The sequence below is a fragment of the Trichosurus vulpecula genome, chromosome 4 (assembly GCF_011100635.1).
Source record: "Trichosurus vulpecula isolate mTriVul1 chromosome 4, mTriVul1.pri, whole genome shotgun sequence".
Lineage (NCBI taxonomy): Eukaryota > Metazoa > Chordata > Mammalia > Diprotodontia > Phalangeridae > Trichosurus > Trichosurus vulpecula.
Window position 1 is genome coordinate 435,469,750 of NC_050576.1, and position 14,332 is coordinate 435,484,081.

General features: G+C 44.0%; 1 protein-coding gene across 1 annotated transcript in view; it reads left to right on the forward strand.

Annotated features, from left to right (window-relative positions):
• LOC118848548 (interleukin 1 receptor accessory protein) overlaps positions 1-14,332 on the forward strand; it is a 158,771-nt gene that overhangs the window by 17,811 nt on the left and 126,628 nt on the right. The gene's annotated exons all lie outside the window — the stretch shown is intronic.

Sequence of the window (14,332 nt, forward strand, 5' to 3'; positions counted from 1 at the left end):
ATATTTATGAGACATTGTTACATAATACACAGAGGGGCCTAGAGAGCTGACCTTAGAGTAGGGAAGAGCCAGATTCAAGTCCTTCTTCCAGTGTACACTGACCAGCATGATCAGGAAGGCTCAAGTCACTGCCATTCTCAGAGCCCCAGAGTATTCTCTATAAGGCCATAAGCTGTAGAACATTTGCCAATCTGCAAATGGTGTGGGTTTCCATACCGGGAGTTTCCTATACTGATGAAACCACAAGTCTGGACTCCTTAAAAAGAAAGGAAAATGCTTTTGTAGGAGCCAACATAGTACAGGGGAAAGGGTGCTTGGTTTTGAAGGAGATGACCTGGGTTCAAGTCCTGTCTGACACTTATTATCTGTATGACCTCAGGGAAGTCATTCATCTCTCTGGGCTTCTGATTTCTTCCAGGTCCAGAGCCCATGGTCCTTCGGGGACCTAAGGGCAACCTTACCTGTTTTAGTCTCTTCAAAGTATGAGATCTTCTGGTTCACTCTGGTCACTTTGGGGTAACATGAGTAACCAGAACTGTAAGAAGCAAGCCAGAATTTCCAGGAAAAGTGGAAATAAATGTACCTCTTCAAAGTTCCAAATTGGTTTCATTTCCCCAATGGTTATGAAGTAATTGGATTTGTGTAACAAGCTATTTCACTGACTTGATGTACCTTTCATAGGGGTCCCAAAGCAGGACTTTATTTCCACCTTCAGCTGTTATCATCACATTCCCTGAGCATCCATCCATCCATCCATCCATCCATCCATCCATCCATCCAGTGGAAATCAGAGTAGTTTGCTTACTGCCCTTTCTATGTGCTGTCAGTCACTCTATCTGAGCACTGACTAGGGAGTTAGAATTCTGAGCCTTCCATTTCCTGCCTGTGTGACCCTAGGCGAGTCACTCCAGAATTTCCTGGACCTTGGTTTTCTCATCTGTCAAATGGGGGCATTGGACTAGATAAGCTTTGATTTCCCTTCCAGCTCCTGATCTCTAAACTGAAAGGTCTTAGAACATTTTTCCATGTCCTATCCCTTTAGATCCCTGAGCATCCAGGGAGGGTTGCCTACAAAGCTGGAGGCAAGGACTAACATTTTGGGGAAGGCCAGAATGGGTCAGCAGCTGGGTGACTAAGTCAGCAGGTGACATTGCTGGAGATGATGGCTTTCAGACTAAAGTAGCAAGAGGGAAAATACTCAGAGTTCATTCAAGGAACTGGACCTGGGATATTGGCAGACCCAAGTCCAAAGACATTGCCCAGGTGGATCGCCAAAGGCCATTTGTGATCATCTGATTTCTTAATCACTGAATCACAGACCATGCAACAGCCTTGGAAGGCAACTTGGCCAGCTTATAAAGAACTCAAATCCCCTTTCTAATATCCCCAGACAAGAGTGATTCAGCCTCTGTTTGAAGACCACCAGTGAATGGGAGCTCACTACTTCTCTGGGACAAAGCTTCTTACTCTGGGAGAGCTTTAAAATGGTAAGGAGTCTTTCTTGCCTTCACATCTGAAGTGACTTGTTTTCCACCCTTGCTGAGAACAGTGTTTAATCCATTTTCTATGAGGTACAATGGACTCAAAATCAGAGGACCTCTGTTCAGATGCTGACCGTAGACTTCAAGTCCTGTATGTCCTTGAAACAAGTCACTTAAAATCCCTGGGGCACAGTTTCCACAACCAGAAACTGAAAAGGTTGTATTAGATGAACTGTGAGGCTCCTCTGAGGTCTGGAGCTGTCATATTCTAAACATATGAAGGCTGCCATCTTGTCATGACCTCACCTTGAGGCTGCTCTTCTCCAGGATGTTTCCAGTTCCTTTCACTGAATGTCCTGTGACATTATCCCAGGAGCCTCCACCATTCTGCTTGGCCTCCTCTGGAGATTTCTAACTGAACTTCCTCCTCTGGCTGTGGTCAGAGCAGTACAGAATCCACCAGGGTGATTACCTCCAGTTCCTGATTTGTGGGGGCTCTCTCTGTAAAGAGCAATGCTGGTCATAGCTCTCTTTCTTTGTGATGGGCCAGATCCTATTGGTGATATAATCATAGGAATCAGCCCTTCATTTGGTGAAAGGGGGTTGAGGCTTGGGGAAGTTCAAGGTCGGGGTAAGCATGTAGCTGAGTGAGGACACAAACCAGTGGCTTTAGCCTCCAATGGGGGCTGAGGCTCAGGGCAGTGGTTGAGACTTGGTAAAATTCACTGGTTGGCAGGTAGCCGAGTGAGAAGCCAGACCAAAGCCTTCTGCCTCCAGAGGGTGCTGAGGCTTAGGGTGCAGATTGAGACTAGCTGAAGGTCACAGGTCTGCAGGTAGCTGAACGAAGAGCCAAACCAGTGGCTTCTGCCTCCAATGGGGGCTGAGGCTCAGGGCAGTGGTTGAGACTTGGTAAGATTCACAGGTCGGCAGGTAGCCAAACGAGGAGCCAAACCAGAAGCTTCTGCCTCCAAATCCCATGAGCCTTTGCTCTCCATCAGGCTGTTGCTGCAGCCTGGCTGTGGCTGTTGGGCAAGGAGCTATATCAAGCCTTCCTTTTAAACAACACCTCAGTTTCTGTCTTTGTACAAAAAGCTTTCTCTGTTAGAGACCATTTCCTTTTTGGCTAATACAACCAAAACTCCTCCTCCTAAATGTTCTTTTCTTTTTTTTATATTTAATTTATTTAATATACTTAGCTTTCAGCATTGATTTTCACAAGAGTTTGAATTACAAATTTTCTCCCCATTTCTACCCTCCCACCCACTCCAAGATGGTGTGTATTCTGGTTGCCCTGTTCCCCAGTCAGCCCTCCCATCCCCCTTTCCCTTTTTCTCTTGTAGGGCAAGATAAATTTCTATGCCCCATTGCCTGTGTATCGTATTTCCTAGTTGCACGCAAAAACTTTTCTTGTTGTTGTTTTTGAACGTCTGTTTTTAAAACTTTGAGTTCCAAATTCTCTCCCCTCTTCCCTCCCCACATACCCTCCCTAAGAAGGAAAGCAATTCAACATAGGCCACATGCGTATCACTATGCAAAACCCTTCCACAATACTCATGTTGTGAAAGATTAACTATGTTTTGCTCCTTCCTAACCTATTCCCCTTTATTGAATTTTCTCCCTTGACTTTGTCCCTTTTCAAAAGTATTTGTTTTTACCTCCTCCCCTGTCTGCCCTCCCTTCTATCATCCCCCCTTTTTTATCTTCTTCCTCCTTCTTTCCTGTGGGGTAAGATACCCACTTGAGTGTGTATGGTATTCCCTCCTCAGGTCAAATCTGATGAGAGCAAGATTTACTCATTCCTCCTCACCTGCCCCCTCTTCCCTTCCTACAGAACCACTTTTTCTTGCCACTTTGATGAGAGATAATTTACCCTGTTCTATCTCTCTCTTTCTCCCTCTCTCAATATCTGAATGTTCTTTTCTAATTACCATTAAAAGAAGCATCATTTTCTAGTTCATTGAAGTTTATTCTGTGAAGCACCAAGTCCACCCTGTAGCTCCATTTACTTTGAGGCTTCACGTTTGTGAAAGACCCTCCTCATGGAAAGGAAGCATCCAGAAGAAGGAAGCCGGAGAGAAGAGGGTGGGTGGACCTGAAGGCATGACAGAGGTTCCCACATAGGGACCTAGGGTGATTAAGTCCAGAGAGAAGAAGGCCTAGCGAGGGCAGGATGTCTGTCTTCAAGTAGAGGCAGGCTTTGTTATGAGGTGGAAAGACAACTGTATTTGGAATAAAAAAAATCTGAGTTTGGTTTCTACTGCTAATTCTTAAGAGCTGTGAGAGTGGTTTCAATTTATGCCTTCTATGGGCAGAAGTTGTAAAAACTGATTAGATTCTAGGAAGACCTTGAAGAATTTGTAGAAGAGAAACTAAGGTTGTTTCCATTGATCCTAGAAGGCAGAAATAGAAGCCATCGGGGCAGGGGCTGGAAAGAGGGTAGGCTGGGAGAGGGCCCAGACAGGTAAATTGGGATGATCTAAAGTACAGTTGGTTGCCTATCAAGCTGATGAATCCCGATGTACCTGGATGCTTCAGGACAGAACTAGTGAAGAATCTTGTAGGTAACATGGCCTCCAAAGACCCTCCTAACAATAGAAATCTGCCAGTCTATGATACCCTGAAATTGAATAATTTTTAATTGAAGATCAAAAATATATGTATGTATATATATATATATATATATATATATATATATATATATATGTAAAAGGGTGTATGTGTGCGTGTGTGTGTGTGTGTCTAAAATTCTTGCCTACTTAGAGAACATTTCTTTAGCACTTCCAGGATCTGGAATTCTGCAAGAGTTGTCTCCGTTTCCCCAGTTTGCTGTCTTCATGGTAGCCCTGACACCTGGCTCCTTCCACAGTCCTTTAAATGTGCTCTGAAATGTGCTGGAAGATTCGGCTTCATATATTGGCATTGTAAAGGGCTGTAATCCTACCCTAACCCCAGTGCTAACGCTAACCCTAACCCCAATGCTAACTCTGAGCCCAACCCCAACCCTAACCCTAACCCTGAGCCCAACCCCATCCCTTACCCTAACACTAAGCCCTACCCATTCTTTTTGTAGAGATGGGGACTTCAAGCAATCTTCCTTTCCTGAGCACTTTGCTTCACTCATTCTCTCCCCTCATGTTACTTCATCTCAATGAGAGCTATTCTAGAATCAGAGATCTAGAGCTGGAAGGGACATTATAGGCCATCTAGTCCAACCCCCTAATGCTAGAGATGAGGAAACTGAGGCCCATGAGATAAAGGGAGTTGCCCAGGGTCACACGATTATTAAATGGGATTTGAACCCAATTGTTTCTGACTCGACTGCAGCACTCTGGCCACTGCACCATGCTGTTCTCTGTAGAAAGTAAAACCCCCCAAATCCTCACATTTTGGTGGGATCATATGTTCTGTTACTGGGTTCATACTTGAAGTCTTTCTAGCTTAGAGTAGGACCAACCGGTTCTTGAGCTGTCCCTGAGCAAAGCCTCCAATAACCAGGGGTCATCTCCATGCTTGGATAAGGCTTTAAGGGAAAGTGAAGGCTTCTACATGCTAAGTGCTAGATTACCTCTTCTCAGTGCTGGTGTTAAAGTGATGCATGCTTTTGGAAGCAGTAGCTAGACCAGACCTGAGCTCTTGAGTCCTTTCCAAGTGTGTGACTGCTCCACACTTCCTAGGTGACCTTAGAGAGTAATTCACCTCCTTAGGCCTCAGTGTCAGGATCTGTAAAATGGACAGCTTGCACTTGGTGACTTCTAAATCTTAGCTCTAAATCAGAGACTCTGTGATTGCATTCCATGATATAATGATGTACTTAGTGGCTACTCTGGTGGGGAAAGCTGCTGGTTCCTGTACTAAACAGACCTATGGTATTGGGCTCTTGGAGTTCTGTTGCCTATTTGCTAGTGTATTTGTCAGAAAAATCCTTCCCCTTCTTCCCTCCCTCCTGAAATAAATGTAAGTCTTCTAATGTCCTTTGTTTTGAGGAACTAAATAACTAACTGGTTAGAATGGTGTGTCACCTAAGAGTAAGTAATCTCTGAGTGAAATCAGAGCTGACAATCAAAACCAGGCTTTGGTGGAGGGACCTCAGGGGCTTTCCAGTGAGTAAGGCTGATGGGGCAGGGTAAGGGCTTCTCAGCAGCCCTGTCGCTTAACTTCCTGGACCTTAGCTGTCTTCCTGTTCACTAATGTTTCCAGGAGGTGGAACTTTATGGTTATCTTTGAGACACAGGGGGTGACGGACTTATCTTCCTTGAACACTCCCTTGAAGGCAATGCCCTCATATTGCTGTAGCACATTGTGCATCTCAGTAGGCACCCTGTAGTTTCCAGAAAACCCAGAAACGTGGGACAGGGGCAGCTATGTGACACAGTGAGTAGAGCACCTGCCTTAGAGTCAGGAAAACCTGAGTTCAAATCCTGCCTCAGACACTTGACACTTATTAGCTGTGTAACCTTGGGTAAGTCACTTAACCTCAATTGTCTTTCTTCCCTCCTCCAAAAAAAAACATGTGGGACAAAAAGGAAAAGCCTTGTCCTCCTCTTCACTGGTTGTGCCCATCTATTGGTTTGGGCCCATCTCTAACTCAGCAGTTGTAGATTGTTTTGGGCTTCTGATTCATATTTCAATCAGCTCTCATCCTGGGACCTCAAGGCATTGTAAATATGTGACGTACATACAGACACACACACACACACACACACACACATCTAGAAGAAGAAAAATGATGTAAACTCATGGACATGAGTTTACCCACTGTGTAAATCCTTCCTAATGACTGTGAGCTGGTCCGGTTCTCTGACTCCAACACCACAGTGACAGCATGATGAAGTAGGAACAACACAGAGAATGGAGCCACGAACCCTGAGTCTGATCTGAATTCCCCATTTAGTAGGTCCATGACATCATCTGGCTCACAGATCCTCGGTCTGCTCATCTGAACGATAGAGAAGACACTGCTGACCCTGATTCCCTCTGCGGGGTCTTGGGAGCCAGGTTGATCTCTGGACAAGAGCTACTTCTCATTGCATTGTGAAATTATGCCAGAGTGTATTGACCCATTAGGGAAAACATAGATCTTACATTAGAGGAATGGAAGAAACTTTTGGATTTGGGAGGTTCCAGTACGATTGGTGGCATCCACGGGGTGAGATCGATACTTGTAAAGTTCCCTTTGGGGGAAGCACGCCCTGCTCTCCCCGTTCCCTTGCTGAGCCAAGGAGGACTCGGGATGTGCAGTTTCATAAACACAGCCAAACTCGGTCGATGTGACTGTTAATTTTGTTGAGATACTTTTGCTCACTCCTTCTCTCTCTCTCTCCTCCTCTTTATTACAAGGGATGACTCTCTGGGGAGTGGAAGAATAAAGGATATGCTTAAAAATAACGGCATTCCCCAATAAATTATCTGTATCTCTATATATTTGTTTTGCTTTAAAGAAAAGAAAGCATTCCTCAGTGGAAAGTCCATAATGGTTTTCATAGCTCAAAACAAATGACTTTTGCTTATTCAGTGTTTTGGAATACAGGACCATGTGTCTTTGTGAAAACAATGACTGCTTTGGTCTTTCATCAACATTGTTAGTGATCAGAACCCAGTGTCAAGGGCAGTACAAGTGACCCCATATTCTCTTGTGAGGGAGCGTTCATATGCAGACTTTGCACAACTGACCACGACCTTTCAAGTAATAGCTGCCAATCCAACCTCCAAACCTCTCAGCTCTAGTGCCCTTTGGCCTCACTTTCTGGATTGGTGAATGTGTCACAGGATCCACCACTATATTCATGGACCAAGCCAACTTCACCCTACATGCCACCATCTTCTTGCCATCCACCCTCCACCTCCCCTTTGAAAAAAAATCAAATCAACACTCTCATTGCTCCTGGAATGGCTATGGCCAATCTACTTCCCTGTGGCTCCCTTTATGATCCCTGTGACTAGTTACACAAAAATCACTGTCGGGCCACCACTTCCCCATTCATATTGCTTCCCCTTATTAGAATGTAAGCTGCTGAAGGCCAGGGAAAAGCTGGCATTTGGATGCTTGGCACAGCTTGATGAAGTCTTGAATTCTTTCACTTTTGTGTCAGAGAGGGATATTTCCTTACTGTCATGATGTATGCAATGTGAGAACACTTTAGAAGGCACACATGGACCCATGATTCATTTCTTTTTTTTAAGTTTTAAATCATTATTTATTTACTTAATATTTTTAGTATTCAGCATTAATTTTCACAAGTTTGAATTACAAATTTTCTCCCCATTTCTACCCTCCCCCCACTCCAAGATGGCATATATTCTGATTGCCCCATTCCCCAATCAACCCTCCCTTCTGTCACCTAACTCCACCCCCATCCCCTTTTCCCTTACTTTCTTTTAGGGCAAGATAGATTTTTTATACCCCATTGCCTGTGTATCTTACTTCCTAGTTGCATTCAAAAACTTTTTTTTTGAACATTTGTTTTTAAAACTTTGAGTTCCAAATTTTCTCCCCTCTTGCCTCCCCACCCACAATCCCTAAGAAGGCAAGCAATTCGACATAGGCCATATGTGTATCATTATTCAAAACCCTTCCATAATACTCATGTTGTGAAGACTATATTTTGCTCCTTCCTAGATTATCCCCCTTTATCCAATTTTCTCCCTTGACCCTGTCCCTTTTCAAAAGTGTTTGCTTTTGATTACCTCCTCCCCCTATCTGCCCTCCCTTCTATCATCCCCCCTTTTTTATCTCCTTCCTCCATCTTTCCTGTGGGGTAAGATATCCAAATGAGTGTGTATGTTATTCCCTCCTCAGGTCAAATCTTATGAGAGCAAGATTCACTAATTCCCTCTCACCTGCCCCCTCTTCCCTTCCAACAGAACTGCTTTGTCTTACCACTTTTAGGAGAGATAATTTACCCCATTCTATCTCTCCCTGTCTCCCTCTTTCAATATATTCCTCTCTCATCCTTTAATTTGATTTTTTTAGATATCATCCCTTCATATTCAACTCACCCTGTGCCCTCTGTCTACATATGTATGTATATTCCCTTCAGCTATCCTAATTCTGAGGTCTCATGAATTATATACATCATCTTTCCATGTAGGAATGTAAAGAAAACAGTTCAACTTTAGTAATTCCCTTATGATGTCTCTTTCTTGATTACCTTTTCATGCTTATATGGATTCTTGTGTTTGAAAGTCAAATTTTCTAATCAGCTCTGGTCTTTTCACTGAAAAAGCTTGAAAGTCCTCTATTTTATTGAAAATCCATATTTTGCCTTGGAGCATGATACTCAGTTTTGCTGGGTAGGTGATTCTTGGTTTTAATCCCAGCTCCATTGACCTCTGGTATATCGTATTCCAAGCCCTTCGATCCCTTAATGTAGAAGCTGTTACATATTGTTATTCTGATTACATTTCCACAGTACTAAAATTATTTCTTTCTGGCTGCTTGCAGTATTTTCTCCTTGATCTGGGAGCTCTGGAATTTGGTGACAATATTCCTAGGAGTTTTCTTTTTGGGGTCTTTTTCAGGAGGTGATCGGTTGATTCTTTCAATTTCTATTTTACCCTCTGACTCTAGAATATCAGGGCAGTTCTTCTTGATAATTTCTTGAAAGATGATGTATAGGCTCTTTTTTATCACAGCTTTCATGTAGTCCAATAATTTTTAAATTATCTCTCCTATATCTATTTTCCAGGTCCGTGGTTTTTCCAATGAGATATTTCACATTGTCTTCCATTTTTTGGTTCTGTTTTATAATTATAATTATAAAGTCACTAGCTTCCACTTGCTCCAGTCTAATTTTTAAGGTAGTATTTTCTTCAGTGGACTTTTGGACTTCCTTTTCCATTTGGCTAATTCTGCCTTTCAAGGCATTCTTCTTCTCACTGGCTTTTTGGAGCTCTTTTGCCATTTGAGTTAGTCTATTTTTAGGGTGGTATTTTCTTCAGTATTTTTTGGGTCTTCTTTAGCCAGTCATTGACTTGTTTTTCATGGTTTTCTCGCATCAATCTCATTTCTCTTCCCAATTTTTCCTCTATTTCTCTAACTTGCTTTTCCAAATCCTTTTTGAGCTCTTCCATGACCTGAGACTAGTTCATGTTTTTCTTGGAGGCTTTTGATGTAGGCTCTTTGACTTTGTTGACTTCTTCTGGCTGTATGTTTTGGTCTTCTTTGTCACCAAAAAAAGATTCTGAAGTCTGAGTCTGAATCTGAGTCCGTTTTTGCTGCCTGGTCATGTTCCCAGGCAACTACTTGAACCTTGATTTTTTCATCGGGGTATGACTGCTTGTAGAGTAGAGAGTACTTTGTTCCAAGCTTGAAGGGATGTGCTGTTGTTTTCAAAGCTATTTCTACACAACAAGCTCTGCCACAGCAGCTCTCCTCTTCCCCCAAGAACCACCAACCCTGACCGTGATTCAGATCTTCAGCAGGCTTTGCACTTCTGCTCTGATCCACTACTTAATTCCTCCCACCAGGTGGGCCTGAGGCTGGAAGCAATTGCAAATATAGTTCTGTAGCTGCACCTTCTCTCCTGCCTCTGGGGCAGTGGCCGAACTGGGAACTCCTTTCACTCTCTCCCCTGAAGTTTTTCCCACTAACCTTCTCTGTTGTCTTTGGTGTTTGTGGGTTGAGAAGTCTGGTAATTGCCATAGCTCACTGATTCAGGGCCCTAGGGTCTGTTCCACCCTGCTCTGGTCCAGTTGGTCCAGGTGCAGCCCAGGATGGGCTCTGCTCAGCTCCACTCCCAGTTCCGTGGGATAGACCTTACCCAGCCACCATTCATGAGTCCTGGGCGGGAGCCCTGCTTCCCTCTTCTATGCCATGGGTTCTGCAGCTCTAGAATTTGTTTAGAGCCATTTTTATAGGTTTTTGGAGGGACGTGGGGCGTGGGGAGCTCACACAAGTCCCTGCTTTCCAGATGCCATCTTGGCTCCATTCCCCCCCCCCCGCCCCCCCCCTGCAGATTCATTTTAATTCAATGCCAAAGTATTAAGCACCTATTGTCTTCTAGGCATGGAGTCCTGTATCATGAGTCTGTAATTCTAGCAGCTTTCATTCTTCTGGGGAAAGCAACATGCACTGTACTTGAGGAAGCAAGTACAGACCACCAACAATATGGGTGAGCTGAGCAGGGGAATAAGGAAAGGCTCTGTTAGCAGGTGGCATTAAAGGAAGCTAGAAAGCATTCCCAGTGTTCAACAATAATGAAAAGCATATGCAAGACACTGTGATAATCACTGGGGCTACAACTAGAGTACAGACAAAAAATGGAGCTGGTCCCTGCATTCAAGGGCCAGACATGAGATAAGACCTAAATGGAAGCTGACATGGGGCCAGGGGGAATGAAGATACCCATGCAGAGAGATGGTGGCAAAGTCCAGAGTGTCAGAAGCATAGCTAGGAGAACAATGAAGGCTAGCTTTAATGAAGGCTACCTTCCTCAAAATGGAGCTTCACAGAGGAAATCAGTGGAAAAAGAGAAGTCCAGGGGCTGTGGGATGTTCCAGTGTGAGAAGGCACCTGACACATGATGGCCAAGTCCAGCGAGTCATTAAGCCAAACCAAGAGAGTTAAGGGATAGAATGTTATATATGGGGAACTTCAAGGAGACCCATTGGTCAGGAACACACAATGTGTGAGCAGAGGTAATGTACTGTAAGTTCCTATAGAGAATTTGGAGTCACATTGTGAAGGATTTGAAATATTAGGCACAAAGGTCTGTCTTTTCTTTTGGAGGCAATAATAAATCGGTGAAGCTTCTTCAGCAGAGGTATGATGGGATCTCATCACAGTGATGTCTTTCTACTCATATCCACTGCAAAGTTTAGCTTTCCCCATCCTTTGTGATTCTTGCTCATAGAGATTCCACCCAGAGCACTGGAGGCCTTTGGATAGGTCTTGTAGTATTCATGGGAGCAAACCCCGCTGTCATCCTGCACTTTTGCCACATGGCCATTCAATCTCCTGACCTCTTACTGGTGTTCTTGAGATTTATTTTATCCTCTATCCTCCCCCACCCCCAGCTTCTATAGAACTTTCTCTGGAGACCACAACTTAATCTTTATAGGGCTGGTTATCACAAGGGGATTAGATGCTTTTTTATACCAGTTTTTATTTTATTTTATTTTTGCCAGAACGTGTTTATAACTCTGTAGCAGAGAATCATCCATTTCTGCATTTATGATCATTAGGATGAGGCTGAGCTGCTGCTTAGGTCTCCATGCTTAGGTCACAGAGACCTTGTGCAAAACAAAAGAGGAGAGAATTGTTCCAGAGGAGCTGGTGGGGATGGTAGGTAAAGGAAGAGAGCAAATGCCATGGGAACCGGCCTAGGCGTGTGGCCTCCACTGAAAAGCTAAAAGCTCCTCTATGCACCTCCAAAGCCACTCAGGCATCAAGTCTGTACAGAGCTTTTAGACAATTAGCTGATGTATCACTAATAGGGGACTGTCCCATCACCAGTAAGACAAGACAGTGGGGTAGTCTGGCCCACTGAGATGAGGACAAGTCTCAATTGCCTAATAAAGAATGAGGAAAAAGGTATGGGGAGTCAGGAAACCTAATTCTAACTGCCACAGCACATAAGCAGCAGGGATGGGGGAGATGTCATATCTCCAGGTCAACTGAAGCTCAGCCTATATATCCCAGGGGCCAGGGCTAAGGGTTCCTCCACCTTGGCTAGGGAATGAAACTTCCTGGATCAATCCAACAGAGCTCCCTCTGCTAACTTAGGAGAACTTGCCCTCCATTCTAGGATGACCCAAATGAGGTAGTCAAGTGACAGCTCCTTTGGAATCAATGGAGGTTGGAATTTGCCAGGAAGGGCAAGCTGAGACTGACCGACGTAAAGACCTCTGTGATACAGTGGAATGAGGATTGGATTTGGGGTCAGGGGACCTGGGTTTGAATCCTCACTTGGCTGCTTAACCATCTATGTGACCTGGGGTACTTCTCTTAAAAAATGTAGACTCCAACGACTCATCTGTGAAGGGGTGGGATGCTGTTAGGGGGCATGTAAGGTCCTTTCTCATTCTAAATCTATGATCCTCTATGATCTTATGACATTAGAAAGATGTGTTTGCATAACCCAGTTAATTTGCTAACTAGAACACAGATTGAGAAAATGAAAGGGCTTTTACTTGCCAACATTTGTCAGCATTTCTCAAACTACCTTAGTATTTTAAAGTCATGTATGGGGTTCCATTTAGGATTTCTTTAAGTTATACTTTTACTTAACTCCCCCTGATATTGTCAGTGTAGTAGGGGCAAAGAGACTTTTTAGGACTAGAGACAGGTGGTAAAGATGCCCCCTTATGCAAACTGGATGGGGTGTGATTTCATAGGATCACATTTGCCATGTTCTCTGGGGACATGGCATGATCTTCCTCCTCCTGGTGGAGCTCTTCTGCATGTGCTCCAGGAAAGCAGTGGGGTTACATTAAATAAGATTATGGTGGTGGGCCATAGACTCAGATCCAGAAAAGGAGAGCTTACTACTGTGCCTCCAAAGCATGGAGGGCCAATACTGTTGCCTCCTGCCTGTCTGCTGCTCTGGACAGTGCCAGCACTTCTTGATGTGCTGACTGTGATAGAATGTGTGTGTGTGTGTGTGTAGGGCTGGACTGCTGTGGATTAGGAGACAGGAGACTTGTCTCTGTAGTTCATTTGCAGTGCAGCTACAGAGAAGTTACTGAACTTTTCTGGGCCACATTTGTAGACAATGTTCCAGCACTTAGGAGAGTACCTGGTCCATAGTAGGTACTTAGTAAATGCTTGTTGACTTGTTCTCTCTCTCTCTTTTTTTTTGTCAGTGCTGAGACTTGGGACATGTTCTGCATATAACTACACTCCTTTGAAATATAGCTGGACTAAGATAGCTGCTATTCTTAATATTATTTTCCTGACAGGATGGCAGGACTGAAGCTGATTGAAGAAGCAGCAGGGAACAAATTCCTGCTTCTTTATGCCAATGCCTCTTGCTGGGCCAGGTTATTGTTGAGCTGGATTTATTATGTAGATTTTCCAGCTGGGATTGGGGAGTCTCAGGGCCCTGTTGTAATTCATAGTGGGATAATTCTTGTGGCCAACATATCAATAGGATTATTATTCCATCAAGGTTTTATCTGCCCCCAGACAATCACCACGTATGAGTGTGGTTCATGGACTTGTTTGAAATTCACCAGGTCATGTTGGGTCAAGACTCGAGATGCCTTCATGGGTGGCTGTTTTAGACAATGGGGCCAAAGCCCCTTGGTGTTCTTTACCATCCTGGAGATTCACCCAAACTCCCCTCTCCCCCCAATGTTGAGCCTCTCTCCAGAAACACAATGTACAGACTTGCATGGTAATAATCCCTGGATTGATGGCTTCACACATAGACCAACAAAGAAGTAGGTACTACTTCCTCTGTGGCTGCCTATTTTATCACGTTAGTCTGGCCCCTAAAAGATCCACTTACCACCGAATAAGTCCTGTAGATGTTGCTAAGTTGGCACCCTAGGCCTCTGTCAATTATATACCTCTGTTCTACCCTCTGGACTAACCTACCTTACCAGACATTTAACTCACCCTGCCCATGTCCATATTTGTATTGGGGGCAGGGGGAGAAAGGAGGTGGTAGAAAGAGAAGCTATTTTTTTTAAGTGGCTGCATGGAGAAGATAACAAATAACTGGAGAAATTAAGGTCATTGGAGTCCTTAGAGATTTATGAATAAGTTGATAATAGCAGTATGGGATTTCTGCTCTTTCTCATCTTGAGAAAGGGAGATTAAATAGTCCTGTGTCTTTGGATGTCTCAGCCAGTAGAGAAAACCCATGGATGCCATATCTCCCTAGGAGGCCCCCTCCATGCCCCACCCC